Here is a 25,314-nt window from a genome sequence, read left to right as displayed (position 1 = left end):
TGCTCCATCTCCCAGCCCAGCATCACCTCTCGCTGCAGGACAACCCCGCTGATCTCTTTCCCCTTCCCTCTGGCACGGAGGCAGATCCCATCCTCTCAGTGTCCACCTTCCTTCCTCTCCTTGTTCTGTCCATCCATTCACATTCCTTTCCCATCTCCTTCCTCCCTTGTTCCTTCCTCTCCTTCTGCCTTTTCCTTTTCCCTTCTCTCTGTCGCTTCCCCTCCTTGTCCTTCCTCCCCCAGACACTGAGCTGCGGACAGAGACCAGGGAGAACAAATCCCTGCCACAGAACGTCGTGGAAGAGGCCATTTGGAACGGCTCTATGGCGCAGGCATGAATAGGGAGGAAAAGCCCCAGAGATCCCACACGAGGAGGGGCTGCAAACCCAGACCAGGGGGCTGTGAGGAGGGAAAAGCCTCCCTGTGCTGGGAAGGGTGTGGGGAATGTGAGAAGAGCTTCAGGCAAAGCTCAGCAGTGCTGGATGTAGAGATTCCATGGGGATGCAGAGATGCCCCTGCAGCCCCTGGAGGAGCCAGGCTGGAGCTCGGCGATGCCTGAGAGGAGGCTGTGACCCCGTGGGCAGAGGGGCCCCGCTGGAGCAGCCTGGCCTGGCAGGACCGAGCCCGTGGCACAGTGACCCACGCTGCAGCACTTGGAGGGGGCTGTGCCCCAGGGGATGGACTCGGCTCGGAGAAGTTCCTGGAGAAGTCTCGGCTGGGAGAGAGCGCAGGGTGCAGCAGGGAACGACTCCTGTCCCTGAGCAGAGGGAGAAGCCGCGGGGGATGAGCTGAGCACGGCCCCATTCCCTGTCTCCTGCCCTGCCGGGGGAGGAGGTGCAGCTGGGAGCAGGGAGGCGTGGGGAAAGCTGCATTTAAGGCTCTGCACTGACTTCTCCTCATCCTGCTCTGAGTCTTTGGAGTTTTCTGCCAGAAATCTCTCCCCTCCCCCGCTCACCCACAGGGCTTTGGGCAGGTTTCCCTTTTTGGGGGAAATCAAAGCGAAGCAGCGATGCACTAATGAGGGGCAGGAGAAGGGAGGCTCCCGGGCTTCCCGCAGAGCCGGAGGCACGGAAGGCGCAGGGCCGGGAAAGCCGTGGCGGGAGGTGCGGAGAAGTTTGTTTGTGTGGGCAGCTCAATCCCGCCTCGGGCCCGGGCCCGTCCCGGGGCTGTTGCTCATCTCCGGCTTTGCCCTCACGCAGCGCGGGGGGCCCTGAGAGCGCGGGGCGAGTCTGGGCCGTGCGCAGAGCCCGCCCCCAGCTCGCTGCCATTGGCCGCTGGTGCCGTCAGTCGCGGTTGCGGCGCGCTGATTGGTGGGAGCGGGGCGCAGCACGGCCCCGGCGGCGGGCTGAGGGCGGCCGTGGGCGGGCAGCGGCGCCATTGGCGCCAGGAGGGTCTGTGCGGGCCCGGGAGCGGCGGCAGCGGCCGGAGCGCGGTGAGGCGGCGTCGGCGGAGCTCGGAGGCGGCCCCGGCGCAGGTGGGAGCCGCGCTGGGTTCTGCGGGGGCTCGGGGCTGGCTGCGGGCGGAGGGGGCGGCAGGGGGCTGCGGCGGGTCGGTGGTGCCGTGTCCGGGCCGTGCCGGCCCTGGGCTGAGGGCGCGGCGGGAGCGGCTGCCCGCGGTCTCCTTCCCGCCGGGGCCTGGGCAGGAGCCGCTGCCGGAGCAGCGCTGGCTCGGCCCGGCTGCTGTGGGTAGGACCGAGGGGGCTGCCCCGCGGCCGGGAGCGTGCGGGGAAATTCCCGTCGCCGGAGGTTTCTGTGGCCGGAGGAGAGCGAGGAGTCCTGTAAAAGTGACTTTATTGCCGAGCAGGGGGAGAGGCCGTGGGGCATTTGCCGTGCGCTCTCTGCCGTGGTTGTAGTCCGCAGCCTCCTTTTTATCCTCATTTTCCTGGCCGCATCTCCCTGTGCCTTTGCCCACGGGCTGAGGTCCTTGGAAGGTTCAGACTTCCCGATGCGCCTGCTGCCTGTCCTCGTTAATATGCACCCTCCTTTTGTATACCAGCCGATATTCATGGCTCTGTTAAGTCTTTGTTCTTCTCCTCGAAGTTCAGGAATTTAGCGGGACTTTGAGCAGCAGTCCGTATCAGTTGGTAACATTTATTGGAACTGATGGTTTCTCCGATTGCTTTCTTTAGCTACAAGTCCCTCGCCCTGTCTCCAGACAGATTCAATCATTGACTCTGTTTTTTCTTACTGGGTCCTCTTTGGTTTTGGGATTATTCTCGGTGCCCTCATTCCCTGTCCTTTTGTAGCCGTTTGTGGGTCAGGAGGCCTGGCTGCCTCCTGCATCCCCTGGCTCAGCTGCTGGATGAGCTGCACTGCCAAGGTGTGGAGCATGGTAAGAAGATGAGAGTTGCTGCAGCACAAAAGAGGAGGAGCAGCATTCGTTTAACCCATGGTTTGCCATTGAACCATAAAACCGTGTCCCATTCCCATCCTTTCCAGGTTTGGGCTGGAACATGAGCTGCTTTCTTGTTTCACTTGGTATGTTTTTCACCACTTTTCCTTTGTCATCTCTTTGCCAACAAAGAGAGTCATTTTAGTCATTTAATTTTCCACCGACACCTTTTTCTGCTAACAGATAATCTGATCCCATCCCATGGTGAAATGTTGTGTTCCTCATTTCAGTGGATTGGTCAGCAGGAAGGTCAGGAGTTGGAGCTGTCTGGTTGGTTCTTTTTTCGAGGACAGCTTGTAATCTAATGATGCCTTTGAAATGATAAATGGGTTCTCTGTCTCTTAATATTAAGAGTTCCTTAGGGTCCCCAGGGGCTGGTCCGTGGTGTTGTAGGATTTGTTCTGGTGGCCCTTCAATCTTTTCCCAGTTCTTGGGCACTCCCTTCAGCCAGGACTACATCAATTGACCGTTTTTCTCTAATTAAATCATCACATACTTGGATTCCCAACTGATTTCTCTGAACTCAGCGTAGCAAAGAAAAAACCCAGTGCTCTAATCCTCCCTAAATAACATAAACAGTGGCAGCACATGTTGGAGTGGGCCGAGGGATCATCCCCCCCACGCTTATTTTAGTGAAGTTTTCACAACATTCTCCATTTGCTGTTTTCCTTTGGAGCTTCAGCCATTTCTGTTGCAGAGTCAGAGATCCTCACCATGGGCTCTGCCTTCAGCTGTGCAGATTCCATCTGCAGGCAGAGCTTGGGGTGAGGGGCAGAGGGAAGGAGCCGAATTCCTGCCCCAGGCAAAAGACCCAGGAACTGTTGTCCACACTTTGCCCCAGCAGTGTTAATTTACATTTTCAAAGCTCCTCTGCTGGCTGCCTGGAATGAAGCTTCTCTTCCAGAGCAGCCATCCCAGTGGACCCTCCTGAATCTGCCTTTTTTTTTTATTTTTTTTTTTTTTAAACAACATTCTATTGACAGTTTATGTTTTAAGTGGTCACCTTTGAAGCTCTTCTAGTTTTGCACAATGCAACCTAAAGGTGAACGATAAACCCAGACCAACATTTTGCCATCATGAATAGCCACGCACAAACATACGCAAAAAAAATTCCAAAGCAATCAAGTTTCTTCTTCTTTTCTTAGGACTAATAATTGATTCTTACACCCCTGGGCCAATTTCAACTGACAATATAAAAGCAGGATTTTAAGTAAAATTATTCTCATGGTGGAATCCTGTAGATTAAGCTGTGGGAAGAACAAAATCTCTTCAACAATATCTTTATTTTTAGAGTCAAGGCTTTCCTTGGTTCTGGCAAAGATGTGCAACAGAAATTATTTCATCCACAGAGCCTGGCTGTGCAGAGAAAATCATTCCACGACGTGTGAGTTTTACTAGATTTTTTTTAAACATTATATAGCCTGAATCAATAAAAATCCATTGGTTTAATGTCCATTGCTTCCAGATTGTGTAGTTTTTACAATTTGGTTTCCTATTGGACTGGGGTTTCTTCACCTCTGATATTAATTCTGTCCACACGCCTGGATTTCCTTCTCCTGCTTTTCCAGACCAGGTGTCTCCAGCTGTGCCTGGGGCAGTGTCTGGGGTAGGTGTTGGTTGCTGTTTGCTGCTGGGGTTGATGTTTTGTTGCTGGTCCCTATCTTTGTGGTTATCTTTGTGGGTATCTTTTGGGCTATTCCCAGTGTGTTGAGTGGTGTAACATCCCTTGAAAGAAACCTTAAAAATTTCTTTCGCCAAGGCAAAGGAAAACAAGTCTAAGTAGAGAAATAAGATTTTTTTAAAATTTGAACTTAATATATTTTCCAGCAATGGAATCCCAGCCAGTGCAGTTTGTGCGTGTAACTGAGATCCAGAGTGAAATCGTCCCGTTGTCTCCCCAGCAGCTGTGGCAGGGCAGGCCCAGAGAGCGCTGAAGCTGCAGCAGTGGCAGCAAGGGCTGTCCCCGGTGGCTGGAGCTGCCAAAGGAGGGTGGCCAGGCCGAGGATTTCAGCAGAGGATGTGTGGGCAGGCCCAGGGCCTTGCCCCGCTGTGGAGCCCTGGCTGCTGCTGCGCTGCCTTCAGTGCAGCTCAGTGGGGGCCTCCCATCCTCCTGCTGCAGGCGGGAAGTGCAAATCTCCGGGGCTGCAGAGACCTGGAGCCGAGGCTGAGGGGTCCCCCCCCCCCCCCCCCCGTGCTCAGCTGTGATGGCGGCCTTTTCTGGCCTCGGGGCCACTTGGCACGGGCCACGCCACTTGGCCACCAGTGGTGCTGCTCTGCACTCCTTAGGCAGGAGCCGATGTCCTGCTGGGATGTTGGCAACAGCAAAGTGCCAAGGCAGGCTCTGTGCCAGCCCAGCTTCCTGGGGGGGAGATTGCACCAGAGACAGGATTCTGGCCACAGACTGCTTTAACTGTGCATCCCTTATCTGCACCCTGCACTAGGTGGAGAATTCCCAGGGTAAGGAATTCCCAAGATGAATTCCAAAGGGAAATAACTGAGTAACTGCCCTAGTTCTGGCTCTTCTTCTTGCCAAAGCCAATGGCAAAAGCTGTACCCGTGGCATCTTAGTTTCTATCCCCAGCTTCCAAAGGTGTTTATTTCAGTTCCTCATTCATTCTTTGTACCCAGCGTGAGCTCTGGGGGTGCCAGGGGTTCTGGAGGTCCCATTGTATTCCTAAAGTTGCCATAACCCCCTGAAGTATTGTCCCTGTAAAAATAAGTTCTGAGTCTGCAGCTACTGCTTCCACAATTGCTTCTCTTGGAGATATTTCTTTCAGAAATATCTTAATAAGTGATCCAGTGGTTGCTGAAGAAGCAATAATTGATTTTGCCCCCTTTCAGCTGACATGGTGTTACCAGAAGATATTGAAGCCTTCCTGCTCAGGGTATTTCAGTGCCCGGCTCTTACGAGCACACACAGCTCTGTGGGTTTGTCCTGCACTTTGTCTAATTTCCCTTCCTTTCTGTGAAAAACACCATTCACTTTTGTTAAAATTTTAGAAGTTTAATAGTAATGAAAATAGTCATAAAAATTAGGACAATAAGAGACAATAAATGGAAACAATTATGGAGTCCTGGTGCCTGGCACTCCACCAAATAGCGCACCCTGCTTACAAAGGATTACCCCTTAAAAGCAATAGCCTATTGCATATTCATGTATCTCATACATGATTCAAGCATCCCTTTCAAACCAGGGTGTTTCTGCTTAATTTTAGCTTCTCCCCCATCTTGTAAATCAGCCTTCTTGGTTCCTCGAAGTCTGAGCTTTTCTGGAAAGGAGGCAATGATTCTTCTCTGGGGTTCTAGGTGTCTGTTGCTGTGATCTCTATCCAGAGAGGATAATGCAAAGAATTTCTTGATTATCTTTTCCATTCCTTGAGCTAGTTACAAAAAGTATCTTATGTCGTATAGTTTCTATTTTAATATTATGCTATAGGCTAAAAACTGTATGTAGCACACTACGTAAAATAGATTAATACAGCACTTCCAACATAACATATATAGTATTCATTTTAATATTTGCAATGAGCCAATGTTTTAATATGCATTTTTCACACTTCCCTCCCTTGGAATAGGGTGTTGCTTCTCGAGACCACTTGTCCTGGTTGCTTCGAAGTAATTTAGAGAGGCTCCATATCTAATTTTCTCCCATTTCCCTCAGGCTACCCACACTTCTGGGTTCACTTCAGCATAGGCCTTGCCAGACACGTGACACAAAGGTACAGCAGAACTAGCCTCTGTATCACCTTTTATAATATTAATTTGCATTCCCAGTTTAGTGATCAAATCCCCTCCCTGTAAACTATAGTCACAATTGGGAGCAAATAAAATTCTTGCATTTCTAACCCTTCCCCATATCTGCTAAGAGTGGTTGAATAAAGTGTGAGTTTGTGGGCCCCAAGTTGGACAACTCCCTTGGGACAACCCCTCGGCAACCCCCTGGCAGGGGACACCCTCCTGGAGCAGTTCTGTGTCAGGAGCGAGAGATGCATTGGGCATTTTAGGTCTTCAGCTTCTGTTTATTTTTATAGTATCAAAACTTCAGTACGCCGTCTGCACCAGATTCTGCGTGCAGGAAAAACAGCACAAAAAATGGCTAACAATCTCTTGTTACAAGGCTTTTTAAGTCTAATCAAAAACTAAGCTATGCAATTAAGAAGTGACTTCTCAATTATTTTCCTTTCTAACCCAATAACTGACCCCTAAAAGCCACTCCTCTTTCCCACTTATCCCCTGAATAATCCAAGATATTTTTTACATTTTCCCCCCCTTAGGTCTAAGATTCAGAGTAGATTGAGATGCCCCTGTGTCCATCAGGAGAGGCCCCCTCTCAATGCAGACCCACCCTGAATGCTCTCAAGGGCTCCACCCAAGTGTGGTGGGTCCCCGGTGGGATGGGAGCTCAGAGAGCCCTGACAATCCATGTCCATGCAGGGGTGGACTCGCTCCTCCTGAGGGTGCTGCTGTCTGTGCTTGCAGTGTCCTTGTGGGCTGCAGCTGGAGCCCCGACTCCTTCCCAGGGGCTGTTTGGGTGGCTCTGCCCTGGCCAGGAGGGCAATGCCTCTGCCAGGTGCTTGTGGCCGACGCCGTCCCCTGGGTGCTGGGGCCCCCTTGGGCCCTGGGGTTGGTCCCTCAGGGGCTGTGGGAACTCTGCCATGGCCTTTGCCTTCAGCTTGGCCTTTTGCTCATCCCTCCTTGCCTTCAGCTGCTGTGCCTTTGTGCCCAAGTGCTGCAGGGCCTTCTTGTGCCACTCCTGCAGCCCCGGTCACTGCCTGTGGGTGCTCATCCTCTGAGAGCTGCTGAGCTTTCTGCAAAATCTTTCCTTTCTGCAGGGACCCAAACCAAATCCTTTCACAGAAAATCCTGATCCTTCCATGTGCACTCTGCATTTCCCAGAGGTTCCTTTGTTTTGCTCCTTGTGCTCAGGGTCCCCTGCACAGCCCGTGTGGCAGAGCCGGTGCCTGTCCTGCCGCAGTGTCCAAAGGCGGCCCCCCCGGCGGGCAGGGCCGGCAGCTCCCCGGGGCCGGGCAGCGGCCGGGGCGTCCCGCAGCCTCCTGGGGGCCGGGGGCCACTGCCGGCCCTGCCCGGGGCTGGTGGGCTCAGGCAGCGCCCGGCGCTGAGCCCCGGCTGCCCCACAGCCCCGGCCCGGCCCCGCAGCTCCCCACAGGCCCCCAGCCCTGCTCCCGGTCCCGCAGCTCTGCGCCCGCTGCTGCCGCTGCCCAGCACAGAGAAACCCCTGACATCCTGACCTCCTGCTTTTCCTCTCCTGGAAACCAGGCCTAGAAAGGGCTTCGATCACTTGGCAAATTTTGAGGATAAGATGGTGCTGAAAAACTTCCCAATCCTCACAATTCATTCTTTTCCTTCTCTTTTACATCTTTTTTTTTCTTCTCATACAGATTCCTCCTGCCGCTTCTTGCCTGAACCATATTGCTGCACACTCCCCTTCACCCAATCCCTTCCCAGCACACCAACATCATCCATCCCCTGTTGTCCAAATCCCTTCTAGACTTCCCTTATTGCCCCACCCGGGTGTCCATGTCCTTAATTACCTCTAGGAGGATGTGTAAACTGCCTCAATATTGTCCCTTTTTTATCACATATGATAATAATGGTTAAGTCTTGGTTCTTTTCCTCGAAAGTCAGGAATTTAGCAGGGCTGTGGCTGAGCAGCAGTCCATGTCAAATAATATTTTCTGAAACTGATGGTTTCTTCTGTCACTTCCTTATCTACAAGTCCCTTGCCCTATCTCAAAGGAGACTCCCACCATTTCTTTGTACAGACATTTCTTCTCATTCTTTTCAACACAATGGAAAAGTGAGGGGAGAAACCATAAAAGGGCATTTAGGACACCAAAACTATTTGAGAGATGGGAGGGTCAGCCCTAAACTGAGCCAGAGGGATTTAGAAGGGATGACGGAAAAGGGATGGGAGAGGTGGATAACGGGAGGAGGGACTGTGGTGCTGTCCCTTTGTTTCCCCATCACTTGATCCCTGGAGCAATTCCCCAGTGCTGTGGGAGGGGATGGATCTGCACTGGAGGGTTCCCCAAACCCCTTGTCCATTCTTGGGGTGCTCCCTGGGGTGGTTCCTCCCACCCAGCAGCTGGTGATGCTTTACCTGTGGGGCAGACGGGGGTGGGAGAGGGGGATCTGGGGTGGTCATGAAGGAGGAGGGGAGGGAGAGAGGAGAAGGAGGAACAGGAAGAGGAGCAGAAGAAGAAACACAAGTCTCCATCCTGCTGGTGTATCAGGGAGTCTTCCAGAGGGGTTCTTCTAGGGGAATTGTTTGGAGTTTGCAGGTTCCAGAAATGAGACCCAAATATTTTTGTGGTCCCTGGGAGGCCTTGGGGTTTTAGCAGGAAAAGTCTGGGTCTTGCTGCATCACAGTTTCCACTTCAGGAGGATATTTGGAGATCCACAAGATGATCACCAGGTACTGGTGGGAGGAGCACATCAGTCTTGGGGCACTCCAGAAGAGCGGTGGAGGGGAACTGCAAGACCCCTGAAGTGGTGAGGGTGGAGAGAGGCAATTCCGGAGCTGTTGGACCCTGGGCATCCTGAAGGGTGGGAGGAGAAGAGCCTTGAGTTGGGGGACCCCTGGGAGCCATGGAATCCTGTAATAGGGAGTCAGGGGAGAAGGGGTCATTGGGACCTTCAAATACCCTGGGTCATCTGTAAGACCCAAGAATAGAGGAGCCACTGGAGCCCCATCAGCCAAGGGAAGGGAAACCCCCACAGCCTGGAGTGGAGAAAGGAGGTGATCTCCTGTGAGGATTTCTTTTGGGGCTGAACCTTCATGTTTTGGAGATTTTTATGGACACAAAATATCCAGTCACTTCCTGAGAGGAACTTGGGCAGGAGGAACCCCAGCCTAAGGTGCTCACCTATTGTTTCTCCTTGCCAAACCAGGATTTGTCATTCCTAAGCCTTGGGCCAATGGAGAAGAAGGAAAAGCCTCAGAGATGCCACAGGAGGAGGGGCTGCAAACCCAGCCCAGGGAGCTGCAAGAAGGAAAGACCCCCTCTGTGCCAGGAAGGTGGTCTGAGGTCCAGCCAGAGCTTGGAGCTGGTGGAGAAGCCTCACAAGTGCTTGGAATGTGGGAAGGGCTTCAGCCAGAGCTCCCACCTTGTCCGGCACCAGAGGATCCACACTGGGGAACAGGTGGACCAACCCTACAAATGTGGGGAATGTGAGAAGAGCTTCAGAGACAGCTCCAACCTGATCCGGCATCTGAGGATTCACACTGGGGAACGGCCCTATGAGTGTTTTGAGTGTAAGAAGAGTTTCAGACAGAGCTGCAGCCTGGTGGAACACCGGAGAATTCACACTGGGGAAAAGCCCTACGAGTGCTTGGAGTGTGGGAAGAGCTTCGGGTGGAACTCTGACCTGATCCGGCACCAGAGGACCCACACTGGTGAGAGGCCCTATGAGTGTGGGGAGTGTGGGAAGAGGTTTCGGAGCAACTCGCATCTCCTCCTGCATCTGCGGACTCACACGGATGAGAGGCCCTTCCGCTGCCCCGACTGCGGGAAGGGCTTCAACCGTAACTCACACCTGACCCTGCACCGGCGCATCCACACTGGGGAGAGGCCCTATAAGTGTCTTGAGTGTGGGAAGAGCTTCTCCTCCAGCTCTGGCTTGACCCAGCACCAACGGAGGCACCAGTAAGGTGAATGATTAAAACCAAAAATCAAGGACAAAGCCTCTCTTACTAGCCAAAGTTCAAAAGTGGTATGTTTATTACACTGGCGGGTGGTACTGTGGGGATCGTCCCCGAAAAGCATGACCGTACTGCACAAGGTTCTTTGCCTTCTATTTATTTCCCAAAATATTACATATGCACAACCCCAGCGCCTCCCATCTTCGCTCTGTATTAAAATGAGGCTATTAGTCTTTCACACATATGCAATTCTTCTCTTGATTTGGGTCAGTGGTCTCAAATTGGGTCAGTGGTCTCAGGGATGAAGTCAGGAAAGTCTTTGTCAGGGCTCTGTGACCCTCTGGCACAATCCAAGGCCCCCTGGTTTGGGATGGATTGACATAGAGTCCGGGTGCTGGGCATTGTTCTACTGGTTTCAATATGTTCCTGAAATGGTTCACTTGCTCCACTTCTTTCTATAAATGATCTCATAATATAACAATTGGCTTTAGCTTAAGCATCTAATAATCATTAACCTATCGTTGTGCCAACTTCAGTATGAATTGATTCTAACCCTCAGCTGTTGGGGAATGGCTGCAGAAGCAGGGCCACGGGTTGATGGAACAGCTGTTCCAGCAATCCCTGTTTAAGGCCTGGGAACAGTACACTGGGCATGGCCTGGGAGCAGCACACATCGGCACGTACAGATAACAAGGACAGCCTATCCTTGAGATATGAGTTATCCAAGAACAGGATGTGAAACAAGATGTACCTAGCGAAATGAGATGTACTGAGCTGAGAGATGAGGAACTTGGCTGCAGCTGTAACCACAAGTAGGAGAAATATGTAACTATGACCTTTATGAAATAACCAATGAGAGCTTGTTGCTGAAGAGATGCCTGTAGAAAACCCTATATAAGCTGACAGAATCTTTGAATAAATTGAAGCTTGCTTATCAATCATATTGATTGTGTGCTTGTCTTCCCTCACCACTCGCATCACTCAGTTAAATCTTAACCCTTTAGAATCATCATTCAAAGGGAAGCCCTGTGAGTGGCCCAAGTGCCAGAAGAGCTCCATGCGCTGCTTCAACTCCATCCCCTGTGGAGACTCAGCGGCCTGCCAGTGGGGCTGTAACACTTCCAACTCTGGTGGGACAGAAACAAGCAGAGAGAAGCACCCCTCTTAGGTTAGGGTTAGAGGAGCCCTCCCTCCCATAGGCCTCTGCAGGCACATGTAATGTGTTAAATTTCATTGGTTTACTCAGTTGACATTACCCCTGTTCAGCCCCTTTTTACCATATTTGTAAATATGGAACAATAAAAATATTGTATCCCCCTAGAATGTTCTTCCCTCTTCTGTTGCTGTTGAGGCAGGATGGGAATGAAGAGACTCTGACCAGAAGGCTGCTGAGAGTAAAACTCCGGTTTATTCAAAATACACTGCTCTTTTAAGCAGAGATTCATGAGGACCAACTATTGGTCCTGAAGTGGAAACAACTTACAGCATTGGTGCAAAGTACTTGATGCACAGTGATAGAACTTAACTATAAAGAATGTGAAAAACAAGAGAGATAGGGAATTATTTACATTGTTTTCCAACTCTTTCCCATGCTTCTGCCTGGCTAGAAATTCCTGTTTCTCTCTTTGGCTGAATCTGAGACCTACACTCTTCTGGTCGCCACTGTCCCCAGTTTGCTGCTGTGTTCTGCTCCTGTTACACCATTGGTTCCCCTAGTTTGCTGTCCTTCCTCTGCAGCACTTTTCCCTGTTTGCATTGGTCCTTGACCTTCAGATCTGCCTGTTTTTCTGTATTTAACCCTGTGTCCTCAACCCTGCTGGGTCTTTGTCCCTGAGTCTTCTTCATGGCAATAAAGGGCTTTTGGATCTCCAAAAAAAGACTCGTCCCTCACCTCCTTCACCAGCTCCTTTAGCAAGTGTGCTCCAGGCCTTGAAAGTGCAGGTCGCTGACTGGGACTCGTTCAGGCGCGCCGCTTCAGTCTCCCATTGGAGGATCTGCACTGGATGATCCCAGACGACCTCCGTTGGGAAGATCTCTGGTGACCCCTGTTTAGTGTGATCTCCGTTAGGTGGGGGGAAGGTGTTCGACAAGATTTCTTTCCCTTCTCCTCGTCCTGCTGTGATTTGGTTGGCAATAAATTCACACCTTGTACCCAGGCTGGGTCTGTTTTGCTCATGCTGGTGCTTGGGGCAGGATCTCTCCCAGTTTTCTCTGCACTCCTGGGCTTTTCCTTGTGTTTCTTTTCCCTGTGCAGTTGCAGAGGGCAGGGACAGAGCGGTTTTGGTGGCTCCCAGCATTCTGGTAGGACCAGACCAGCCCAGCCCCAAGGTTCCGAGGGGCTTCTGGGGGTCCCCCATTTGTGGGTGTCTTGGTTTGGAAAGACAGATGTCTGCTAAGGAAGGCAGAAGCCTCCCCTGAAATGGAAAACTAAACCCCCTCCCTCTGAATTGTTATAAATTTGAAATTAAGGGGGGTTCTCCGGCAAAGATATGGGAAATCAAATAACAGTTCTTTATTTGGGAAGAAAATAAAAAAAACCCCAGAATAAACAATGAAGTAATACAAAACAACACTGACAGAGTCAGAATACGACCTGACACCTTGTTGGTCAGGGTGTTGGTAGCAGTCCAGTTGAAATGGTAGCTGCAGTCCTCCTGGAGTGGCAATTGTGGTTCTGTTGGAGCAGTGATCCTGTAGAAGGGCGTAGTCTTCCTCTGAAGATCCAGTGGAAAAGGCAGCTGTTCTGCTGGGAAGCCAGTGTAAAGGCTGTTCTGGTGTCCCAAAAGCTCAGATTATATCCAGTTAGGAATGCTTGGCTCCTCTCTCTAAGTGGAGCATCTCACAATGGGATGCTGTAATTTTTATCAGTCATGCAGTGACATTCAATAGCCCATTAACAGCAGATGCCTCCCTGGAGGGAGCACTGGTTTGTGGAAGAGATAAAGAAAACTGCCCAATTAACAGAAAATAACGGCCTGGCCTCTAACAGATGACAAATAGAATACACATTGCCTTGCAATCTAGGACAGTGGGGCATCCCTGCTGGAGGAGGGTGTCCCCCCTTGGTGCAGCCCCAGTCCTTGGGCAGTGTTCAGCCAAGCAGAGAACACTCAGCTGGAGCCTCATTTCTGGGCACACTTGAGCCCCTGGACATCTTAATACCCATCTTGGAGTTCACCTGAGTTTCTGAATATCTGGAATCCCATTTTTAGAGCTGTTTTGGGTTTGCACAGACTGTTTTTTGTAGCAGGGGTGCTTCAGGGGTGGGTTCTGAGAGAAGCTACTGGAAGCTTCTGAAACGTGGATAAAATAATCAAACCCCACAATTTCAATAAAGATTTGTAGGGAACAGTATGTTTATTCACAGTGCTGGACGCATGTAGGGACTCCATGCCCTTCAATGGACATGCGCACCTCTGAGAACTCCCAATCCTTTTTTATTACCCTTACTAATTTCCATATGTATAGAATTCCACAATATGTTGATGCATATTTATTCTGCTGATTTCGTGTTACACTTACAGCTAGTTACACTTGACTCAGTTTTTGTCAGAAAGTACAGAAAGAACTCCTGGGTCACCCTGCCCTGTCTGCTTCAAGGTCCGAGGAGTCTTTCTTATGTCTCATCTTTTAGTATGGAAATTTGCATTCTTTCTCCTTAGCTGGGGTAGTTTTGCTAGTGCTGCAGTTACCAGAATAAACAGCATATTTAGCAAGCTCCAAGTGGCACATTTCACCTAAATCCAAATGGATTTCTACCCTGTTAAATTTTCACTCTGTGTCATGCCTCCCTTTCCTTAAAATGATAAGTAAATTCTTTTACTTGATGCAAATCCTTACATTAATAAGTGTCCCTTAGGGCTTTGCTATGTACATTTGACCGACTAGGCACAATTGCAGTAGTACAAGGACTTCTCAAGCATACACAATCTTTACCAGTATATCCAAGCACAGTTTTCTGATCAGTGACTGGATGAATCTCGAAGTGGCAGATAAACAGTGGCATTGCATACAGTAAGTACCAAGGCAGTGGCCACATTAGAAGCAGGATCACAGATTACAGATGCTTTTCACTCCCTCCTGTATGATCAAAGCTGCTGTTGCCTGCATCCAGAACTGTGCTTGTATAACACTGAAAGCTCAAGACACGTTATCTTGAACCATACCAAGTGCTTCTACTATTAACTTGTGATTTTGGACCCCGGCCTTTTAGGGATAACTGTAGGGGTTGTTTTATGTTTCCCAGTCCACCTGCTGCAGTGGCCAGCTCTCTCATAGATCCAGTATACTGATTAGAACCTGGGACCAAGGCCACTGAGCATTGTTTTGGATAGAGATATTCCAGGATTTAAATTACAATTATACACAAAGCAATTCTATAAATAAAATTACAAACTACCTCCCCTGCCACAATACATTCATTTTGCCTAAATAAGTTTTAGTCTCAGTTCATTGTCTCTTGGTGTCAGTTTCCAAGGGGCTTCTGCGGCCTGCTTCATTCGAGGGTGATGGATCCAGGCATTCTGCTTCTTAATCTTGATTGTGGTGAGGGTGGTAAGAAGCATCTGGAATGGTGTTTTCCCACTGCAGTTCCAAAGTCTTTTCTGTAAGAGGCTTAAGGTAGACTTAATTCCCAGGCTGTATGTTATGTACTGGTTCACTTAGCTCCTTGCTCTGAGTTCCAGCTGCATGTAATATTGTGGCTGGAACTCCAAAACCAGTATTATTTACTCTGGTCACTTTGACAGTTCTGTTGGGGAATGTTCCTGGCCACCCTGAAAATGTATTTGCTAATACTCATAAATACTGACACCCCCCTTTCCATGGGTGTTTTGAAAAGCCAATTTACCACTGCTGTCCAGATCATGGCCCCTCCCAATCTGACCAAGTTTTGTTTGGGGTATTCCTAGGGTTAGTTTAGAGGCAAGGATCACACTGTCAGTTCTCCTGGCATATAAGCTCCTGGCAATGATCCTTTAAATCAGATATGTGTTATAAAAGCCTGTGGAAACTACCACTTACTTTTGATGCACTCTGTAACACCGGCAGCCACACTTTACAAAAGCTTTTAAGTAGTTACGCCCCAGTGTGTTTTCTGGTGCTCCTCCAAGCAATCGTGGTGTACTGCTTCTCCTTGATTTCTACTGAGAAAAAAAGCTGGATTGACAATGTTAGTTACCTCTCTATATCATCTTGTTCTACCATGATGGCTTGGTACTTCAGGAACCTCTGTGGTGAGAGTTTTAGTACTGCAGACACTGTGTGGGACACTAGTACAGTCATTTTTGTCCCAGGGTAAACTTGCTTCTCGCATATTCAGCACGACTGCTGCTACAGCTCTGAGGCAGCCTGGCCATCCTTTGGCATTGCGTCAATTGCTTGGAAGCAACTGCCCTCCAGTATGAATTCAATTCCTGAGCCACCCGGGAGAACAGAAAGAATAGCCGACTTACATCTGGAAGTCCAAAGCTGGAGCTGACATGAGGGCACTCTTTAGCTGGTGAAAGGCCCGTGTGGCTTCTTTTGTCCACTGGAGATCTGTCTGACAAACAGTCTGTAATTATAAACACACAGCCAGCACCACCCTGCCGTGCCCTGTGCCTTTTCTTTAAACTCTCTGTATCCTTGGAGTTCTAGGAAATTTGAAAGGCTTCTTCCTGTGGTGTTTCCCAAGGTTCTGGATCTTTGCAAGTTGTTCTCTAAACAGAGTGGGAGATTTTGAAGCCTTGAGGCACATGAACCATATGAGCTAGGTTTTGAACCCGCTTTTAGGGCTTTTCTATTCAAATGCAAAAATTTTCTGGCTGGCTTTGTGGGTAGGGAGGCAAAAGAAAGCATCTTTCAGATCTAAAACCGTAAACCAGGTTAGTTCAGGTGTTAAACAAGTTTGTAAGGTATATGGATTTACTACCACAGGATATAAATCCTTTGTTATCTTATTGACAGCCCTCAATCCTGTACTATCAATTATTGGGCTGATTTCTTCACTATCTTTTTCAGGGGGCACTGCTTAATTTTTCACTGGTTGTGTCCCTTCCTTAAGGTTGATTACTATGGGGGGGAGCATTCTTTGCCCTCCGTGGTACATCAGAAGCCCATACCCCAAAAATATTTGTCCTAATATCTCTTCATTAATTTCCTCCTTATTTTCAGTTTAAACTTAACACCTCTATGTACCTTTGATCATTTACCTCCAGAGTAACCTACTCATTCTAGAATGTTTAATGAGTTGAGTATATATACATTTGTAAACATGAAAAATAGTCTGTAAACAAAGTTGTAAGTTATATCTTAACTGTAAACTGAAATTTAAAAACTTTGAAACATTCAACTTTAGAACTGTAGGAAAAACAAACTTAACGGACGAAAATGCCATTTGTAGACAAATAGAGTCTTTATATGAACCATTATTTCAATAGTTGCAGTTTTCTATGAGGCAGGCATCAATTGTTTGGATTACATGGCTCTGTGCTGTCTGTTGAAGGGATATCAGGATGCTGTCTGCATTTCTGGGCAGGACGCAGAGCAGACCAGACACATCTGGCAGGTGTCCAGCATGTTCCAGAGTCTGTTGAAAACACATTTATCATAGGATTATTGTACTGTTATTGATTGAAAGACATTATATTGCTTTAGGCTTAGAGAGGGGGTGTACATTCACCCCAAACTTTTTCCCCCTTTCTTCTTTGTATTAATAATTAAAATTAGGAACAAAACATAGTTATTGAACAGAATTAATAAAGTACTATTACTTAAAAGGCTACTGAGAGGTCTCTTTTTCACTATGATTTGAAAGAACCCCTTCTAGATGAGGCTTTTTCATTTATCTCAAGGGAAAAAAGGTTTCACTTTTATAAAATTTGTATACTAATATATTTTCTTTAGAGGTTTTCTGTAATTTATATTTAAAAAAACAAGCTTGCATAAATATCTAGTGCAAAACAAAACTTTTGACAGGAATAACTAATTAATAATAAAAGAAATATAGGTATTTAAATTTTCTAGTTTATATGGTAGCAGTATAAGTAATATACTTTTCTTAGAGGCTGGAAATATGTTCTTGACTTTAATGGGTGACTTTTAGATTTTTAAAATTATGTTAGGTGACAAGTTATTGGTTAAAGACTTTGCAGCTGAAATTTGCATATGGTGTTAGTAAATCAATGTGCTATGTATGCTTTAGTGGATCTACAATGTTAGGGCAATTATATTCTTTGAATCTTCCAGTTCAATCTAGCAATAGTGAAAGCAGAAATACCAGGAGTACCAAAAGAAGACTTAATACACATTCTAGGATTTCTCTGATGCACAGTAGCCTATGCCTGAGATAGAAATAAAATACTTTCTTAATAACTTTAGCTGAAACACCTATCACATGCTTATCAATTTTTGTTCTAGCAAATGCAAACAACATTAATAAACATTGTACTATGAGTTCTAGGATATTTTGTAGCTCTTGTGTGACAACCCTTCAATATTTTTACCCTTAGTACATGTTATTAGTTTACCAGAGTTTGTGGAATATGAAAACTTTCCTGTAGCTGAAATATCAGAAGGCAAGGGTGGCTGTGAAGTTTAGTTGGGGTTTAATGAGTACAAACTTGGTCTTGTCTCGATTGACCCTACCTGGGCTGGAGCTGTTAGGATTCTTTGTTTACTTCTTCACTGCCGGTATGTGGACGGCCAAAAACTCATCTGGTCTCCAAACCTCACCATATGCTTCTATATTCAGTAGTTTTATTAAATCCAAAATACGTTTCCACGGCTTTATAACTCTCGTCGCATTTTCTTATGCCTTTGGATGCTGCTTGCAGAATGTTTTGACCAATTTGTGCCCAGAAATTAAAGTCAAAAGCGGCGTCTTTAGTTGTGTTTAATCCCTGGTTCTTAGTCCAAATAATTAATGCCAGTAATGCTTTTTCATCATAGACTATGTCCCACTCCTCAAGTTTCCACACCTTTAGGACTGGGTGTTCCTCTTTAGAGATGAGGTTTCCGATGTCTTCAGTGGTATTTTTCTTCTATTTTCAGTTTCTCCAGTTTCTTCTTTCCCACAGCCCTTTGGTTGAAACTTCTTGCAACCTTTGTTGCAGCTTTATCGTTTCAGCCTTTGCTGCCTATTTTCGGGCTTTTCCGGCCTCTTTCTTTTAGGCTTTTCACTGTGGGGACAGCCTTTGCAGGGTCTGCCCTCTGTCTCTCTCTGCTCTACCCGCGGGCTAAAACTTGGACTGTTTGTCCTCACACGGTGGCACCAGGTGGGACGTTCCTGTTCTCAGTGACTTAACACAGTCAGACGCTGGTGCCTCATCAGCCAGACATCCTGGTTTGTTGTTTCCCACCATCTTTTATAGGCAATTTAAAAACTCCCAGTGCTACACAGCTAGTGGTCTCTACGCCTCCCAGACTCCCGACCAGTCCATGCATGCATTTTAGGATGGTTGTTATTGGTTGAAAGCTCTATCAGTCAGCCCAGAGGCTGCTTTATGGAGCGGGCTCTGGGCCCGGCCTGGGTGACCCCACGCGCCCCCTCCCCAAATTCCCCTGGTGGGGGGGCTGGGGGCGAGTCTGGCTGGCAACTGGGGAGTCATCAACGCCGAGTGCTCTGTTTTAATGAAAAATGTTAAACGCCTTCTCTGATTGGCTGCTTTCCGCAGATCTTTTTTGGGTGGAATTTTTCTATGGGGTTTGGGGGTCCTTGGGGGCTGCGGGGCGACTTAGGAGGGTCCCAGCGCCTTTTGGCACCCACCTCCACTGGGTGCCGCGCTGGGGTTCCTTTCAGGGCCCCCCCAGAGCGGGGTGACACGGGGGGAACACACGGGGGTCCCCGTTCCCGATCCATCCCGGGGTTGGATCTGGCCCCCCCCATATGGACCCCCCCCCCCCCCTGCGGTGTCCCCCCAAGTCCCTCCCCACTGCCCCCCATAAACTGGGCTGGGTTTAACTGGGAAGCGTTACTGGGAACACTGGGAGCAGGCGGGCAGGGGCAGAGTGACAGCAGGGCTGGGGGGACACACGACCCCCCAAAATCAGCGTGGGGATGGAGCGGGGGGATCCCGGCTGGGCCCGAGGCCACGGGGAGGGGCTGTGGCCGCCGGTGGCTCAGGAGCTCTGCGGGCAGAGAAAAGGGGGTGACACCGGGCTGGGGGCCCCGGGGGAGCACACACACTCTGGGGGAGAGCGGACATGACCCCCGGGACCCCCTGACCTTCTTGTGCAGATAGAAGCTGACAAGTGAACAAACCTGGGTGCTGGGCTCGGGGGGTGCAGAGAAGGAATGGAGGAGAAGAGAAAGGAGCAGGAGAAGGGCCGGGATTAGAGGAAGAGAAGGAGGTGGGATTACCAAAAGGAGGACGGGCGGGAGGAGAGATGGAGGAGGAGTGGGAGGAAGAGGAGGAAAAAGATGAGGAAGAAGAAGAAGGTTCCAGCTGGACTCCCTGCTGAGTCTGCAGCACTCCTGGCCCCTGGAGCCTCTCTTTTCCCTCCCCACCTTCATCCTGCAGGTGATCTGGGAGGGGGAGCTCGCCCCATGTATATCAGGGGGGTCCCTGGTGGGCTTTTTTGGGGATGGATATTTAGAGGAGGACTCCAAAGCTAAACCACAGATGCCCGTTGGATGGATAATGAGGCTCCACGACTGGTTGGGGATTTTGGGGGGGAAGGGGGTGCAGAGTGCGGGAGGTGGACGGGGGCTTTGGGATTGCTGGATAATCCCTAAGTGAGATCCTAGAGAGGGGGGACAGCAGGAACCACGAGACTCCCATCAGTCCAGGGAAGGAGGACCTGCGAAACGTAAAGTGTGGAGATGTGAGAGGGGGAACTCCTGGGAGTTTTTTTGGGGCTGAATCTTGCTGGTTTGAAGAGTTTTAGGGACACAAAACACCCAGTGACTTCCTGAGATGGCCTTCGGTCAGAAGGAACCCCCATCCAAAGGCACTCACCCCTTGTTTCTCCCCCCAAACCAGGATCTATCATTCCCAAGCCTTGGCCAGATGGATAAGGAGGAAAAATCCTGGAGATCCCCCAGGAGGAGGGTCTGCAAACCCAGCCCAGTGATCTGTGAGGAGGAAAGAGCCCCCCTGAGCCAGGAAGGCAGGCGGAGATACAGCCGGAGCTCGGAGCTGGTGGAGAAGTTTCATGGTGGGGAGAAGCCACACAAGTGCTTGGAATGTGGGAAGAGCTTCAGCTACAGCTCCTGCCTGAAGAAACATGAGGTGATCCACACTGGGGAACGGCCCTACAAGTGTGGGGAGTGTGGGAAGAGCTTCAGGTGGAGCTCCAGCCTGTTCCGGCACCAGGTGACCCACAGTGGGGAAAAGCCTTATGAGTGTGGGGAGTGTGGGCAGAGCTTCAGCTTGAGCTCCAGTCTGACCAAGCACCAGAAGATCCATAGCAGGGAATGCCCCTATGAGTGCTTGGAGTGTGGGAAGAGGTTCAGTGAGAGGTCCTCCCTGATACAGCACCAGAGAATTCACACTGGAGAACGGCCTTATGAGTGTTTGGAATGTGGGAAGAGCTTCAGCCACAGCTCCAGCCTGCGCAGACACCAGAAGGTCCACACTGGGGAGCGGCCCTATAAATGCTTGGAATGCGAGAAGAGCTTCAGCAATAGCTTTCGTCTGATTCGCCACCAGATAATTCACACAGGGGAACGACCTTACACATGTAGAAAATGCCTGAAGAGCTTCAGTGACTCCTCCAACCTCATCAGCCACCAGCGCCTGCACTCTGAGGAGCGGCCCCACAAGTGTGAGCACTGCGGGAAGAGGTTCAAGCTCACGTCCTACCTCAGCCGCCACCAGAAGGTGCACGCCAGGGAGAAGCCTTTTGAGTGTCCCAAGTGTGGGAAGAGGTTTCGGATCCGTGCCCATCTCCTCCAACATCAGCCAACACACACAGAGGAGAGGCCCTTCCACTGCCCCAGCTGTGGGAAGGACTTCAAACGCAACTCCCACCTCACCACCCACCAGCGCGTCCACACCGGGGAGAGGCCCTACGAGTGTCCCGAGTGTGGGAAGAGCTTCTCCAGGAACTCTCACTTGAACAAACACCAACAGAGGCACCACTGAGGGAAGCCCCAGAAATGCCCTGAGTGCGGGAAGAGCTTCATGCGCTGCTCCATCCCCCATGGGAGGATCTGCATTGGATGATCCCCAGTGGTCCCTGTTGGGCAGAGCCCTGGTGATCTGTGGTCCTGATGAGATGCTTGGCTGGGGGTGCTCCACGTCTTCCTGCCTCCTCATGGGCACCTGGATGAATGCAGGGGCAGAAACATCTATTGAGACACAGACTGAGAGTGGAAATTGCAGACTGATGGCCCCTGAAGATCCATGGGGATGGAGAAATCCCCCAGCAACCCCTGGAACAGCCCCCTGGAGACGGGGGATGCCTGAGAGGAGGCTGTAACCCCATGGGAGACCCATGGGGAGATGGGTCCCCAGTGGAGCAGTCTGTCCTGGAAGGACTGACCTCGTGGCACAGTGACCCACACTTGAGCAGTTTGAGGAGGGCTGGTGCACATGGGATAGACTTAGGGTAGAGACGTTCCTGGAGAACTTTCCCATGGGAGGTACTCCAGTATGCAGCAGGGAAATGATTCCTGTCCCTGAGCAGAGGGAGAAGCCACGGGGAATGAATTGACCATGGCCCCATTCTCTGTCTCCTGCACTGCTGGAGTAGAAGGTAGAGCTGGAAGGAGGGAAGGGTGGGGGAAGGTGTTTTGAAGGATTTTCTTCTACTTCTTATCATCCTGCTCTGAATTTGTTAGCAATAAATTCAATTCGTATCTCCAATTTTGAGCCTGTTTTGCCTGTGACATTGTTTGATGAGGGATCTCTCCTGGTCCTTATCTCAACTCCTGAACCCCTGGTTAAATTTTGTCTCCTCTGTCGGGCTGTGGAGGGCAGTGAGAGAGCGGCTTTGGTGGGTGCCTGTCATCGGGACAGTGTCACCCCACTACTATGGGACATGCCACGTTTTGCTTCATGTTGCTGTTGCTTTTGCCTTTCCTATGGTTTTATATTTTGCATTAAATGCTTGTGAAGTGCCCCTGGTGTCCCTCGTGCTCCCTTGGTGCCGGCAGCCCCGTCCCCTCCCCTCTCACCTGCCACGTCCCATCCCGGCTGGAGGAGCCTCGGAGCTGCTGTGGGGGCCGTGGGGCTGCCCCGAGCCGGGGCCCCTTCCCAGAGCTCCCAGTCTGCCCATGCTGTTGCCCAGTGTGGATCTTGTGGTGCTTGTTGAGGTACACGGGAGAAATTGCCCCAGCCCTTGCAGTGTGCTGCTCCCAGATGTTGAGATTTGCACACCCCGGAATGGCCTGGCCTGGCAGGAGGCTGAGGAGCTGCTGCTGCCCTGAACTGCCAGCTCGGGGCCACTTGGAGCTGGAGGTGCTGGGAGCTGCAGCTGAGGCTGTAATGGAGCAGGGACCCGCCTGCAGCCCCGGCAGGAGCCCCGGCAGGAGCAGGGGATGCCTGAGAGAGGCCTCGAGCTCGCGGGAAGCCCCTGCAGAGCCATGGAAATGGCTCCTGGCAGGACCTGTGAGCGTGTGAGGGATCCCCACGGGAGCAGCCTGTTCCTGAGGGACAGTGTCCCATGGGAGGGACCCCAGGCTGGAGCGGGACAAGGATTCCTGCCCCTGAGGGGGAGGCTGTGCCATGAGCTGACTGTGACCCCCATCCCCTGTGCCTCTGGGTGGGAGAAGGGCGGGAATCTGGGAGAAAGCAAAGCCCAGGAAGCAGACAGAGGTGAGGGAAAGGTGTTTTTGGTAGGATTTGTTTTAATTTTCATTCTCCTGCTGTGATTTGTTTGGCAATTGTCCTGGTTTAAAAGATAGGTGTCTACCAAGGAAGGCTGCAACCTTCCTGGAATGGAAAAGATGACCCCCTCCATCCAAAATACTTTATCTTTGAAATTACGGGGCTTTCAGGCACAGATATGGGAAAAGAAATAATACTTTGCTAATATATATATATAAATAACAACACAGATAAACAAGACCAGCAACAGCACCACAGGCCAACAAATCCTAATCCCAGCCCTTTCCCCCCACCGAGCCCAGATTTCCCCTTTCATGCAGTTACATTCGTGACCAGACAGGGACACTGCTCTTTTGGGGACCCCCGGGACAGCGACCTGTACAGCACCGACCCACCCCGGCAGCGGGCGGGGAGCAGCGCAGGCCGGCGGATCCCATCGGATCCCATCGGATCCCACGGGCAGCGTGGGCCCTCGGTACGCCCCAACAGCCGCAGGGACGGGGCAGGAGGGCAGACCCGGGCAGCAAGGCGACAGCGTAGCCCCATCCCGGGAAACGGGCGCCCGCTCCCCGCACCACGCGTCAGCGCTCGCTCGCTCTGCGATCCCCGGCCACACCGAAAGCGCCGGACATCAACTCCATCCCCCAGAGTCTTGGAGTCCACTGCAATACCTCCTGAGGTATTTCTACAATTCCCAAGAAAAATATCCCCTAGAGAGAGAAGTCACTCCCCAGCCAAGACTTCTAAACTCTCCATTCTCTGGCTGAGCCATTCCCGTGGTACGTGAGATTGCACGGTCATTTAATTTGTTTGCCCCTATTTGTCTCCCCTCTCTCCCCCTCACCGTTTTTTCTTTCAGGTAGAAGATGGGATAAAAAATTGTCTGACCGTAAAAACCCAAACATGCAAACAACACCACCACCACCACCTTATCCCCAACAATAATAAATTCAGTTAACTTCCCCAAGTCAGTTGTGCCCATGAGTGACCTCTCCCTGTTCTTACCCTGACCCCGAAGCCTCTCCTTGTGTTCTGTGCCCTGCCCAGCTTCAGTGACAGAGCGATTTTGGTGGCACCAGGCACCGGGCCAGACCCAGCCAGTCCCAACAATCCCTGCATTAATTCACTCCACCATTAACCAGCCCCACGGCAGGTCTGGCTACAAGGGCAGGCAGCGGCAGGAATACAGACTGGGAAAAATGGGACTCAGTGAGAGGAGAGATGTGGTGTGAGTGGGCGAAACCTTCCCCCCACCCCCGAACTGTCAGGGGGAGGAGGAGGGAGAATCTGGTGCAAAGTAAAGGGGAGAGGAGAAAGCATAGGGCTGGAGGTCTGGAAGGCAGATGGAGATGGCCATGGGCAGCCGGTGTTTTCCTTTCCAGCTCTGTGGAGTGAAAGGGAGCGGTGTAAAATCCGTCAAGATGAAAAGAGGAGAGAGAGCAGGTGGTGGAAACCGCTGACAATTTGGATTCAATGTACCTGTCTGAAGTACAAACGCCAGCAGTGCTCTGCCGCTCTTCTGGCTGCAGCCCGTCAGTTAAATCCCTCATAAGCATCTTCCCGTGGGCTGCTTCGCTTTTTGGGGCCATTTGTGGCAATTACGCAGGATTTTTAAAGCTTTGTTCTGTTTTTTCGGGATAGAAGGGACCCCCTGTCGGGGACGCCCCCGGGTCAGGCGCCTCGGGGCTGTTTTGAGGCAGGAGGAGCCCATTGCGCAGTGCGAGAAAAAGTGGGGGGCAGGATTTATAAAGGGGCGCGGCGGGAGCTCCGCTGGAACGAGACATTGACCCGCGTGGGGTCAGTGAGCAGGTTGAAGGGTCCGAGTGTGGAAGGGGCTCACAGCTGCTCTTTGAGACAAAAAGAGTTAGTTAAGGAGGAGACGCTGGTAAGAGTCGCCTTTGCCCCTGAAAGGAGTTCTACCAAGGTCATTGTCGTGGAAACGAAGGAGAAGAAAAGATGAACGGGGGCGACCTTGCAGGAGTTGGATGTCGGCGGAAAACAGTTGTGGAAACCACGTTGCACCAGTGAACATAATATTAATTTATTGTATACAATTGTAAGAAATACAGACTGAGGTATTGTTTATTAAGATATATGTAAAGGTTAGACAACTGTGAGAAAATACAGACTGAGGTATTGTTTATTGAGATAAGGTTAGGCCACGGAGGTATGCAAACAGCGAACGGACACAGCTGATGCAAGGTAAGATAACAACCACTTACACCGGAGACTGCCTATGCAAGATAAGACAACAACCATTCACACCAGAGACTGCAAAACGCCCCAGGAACTATTCCACTGGGACTGAGTGGAATCATACTGCAATTCCAGGAAGACAAAAGAAGAAATTGGAATAAAAAGAGTCTGTTTGAACGGATTAGCACGGCAGTCGGTGGAGCTTCGGCTTTTGAGGCTCTCTCTGTCGTCCAGCGCTGCTTTTGCTCATATTCTACTTGCTGTAATTAATAAAATTCTTAATTGGATTATGTTCCGTTGTGGCGCAAATTTA

At 50.4% G+C, this 25,314-nt stretch overlaps 2 long non-coding RNA genes and 1 pseudogene across 2 annotated transcripts; 2 read left to right on the top strand and 1 right to left on the bottom strand.

Annotated features, from left to right (window-relative positions):
• Window positions 1-965: 965 nt before the first annotated feature.
• LOC140680255 (uncharacterized) lies at window positions 966-25,291 on the top strand. Its single transcript, XR_012052572.1, has 2 exons — window positions 966-1,473; window positions 24,188-25,291. It is a non-coding gene; the product is annotated as an uncharacterized lncRNA (long non-coding RNA).
• LOC115493101 (uncharacterized) lies at window positions 1,651-22,098 on the top strand (annotated as a pseudogene).
• LOC140681405 (uncharacterized) lies at window positions 16,337-17,817 on the bottom strand. The gene is made up of 2 exons (XR_012052580.1): window positions 17,680-17,817; window positions 16,337-16,621 (listed from the first exon to the last, which is right to left on the bottom strand). It is a non-coding gene; the product is annotated as an uncharacterized lncRNA (long non-coding RNA).
• Window positions 25,292-25,314: the final 23 nt, after the last annotated feature.

The sequence above is a fragment of the Taeniopygia guttata genome, chromosome 35, assembly GCF_048771995.1.
Source record: "Taeniopygia guttata chromosome 35, bTaeGut7.mat, whole genome shotgun sequence".
NCBI classification, from domain to species: Eukaryota; Metazoa; Chordata; class Aves; order Passeriformes; family Estrildidae; genus Taeniopygia; species Taeniopygia guttata.
Note: the sequence above shows the minus strand (reverse complement) of the source record. Positions and strands in the feature narration are given on the sequence as shown.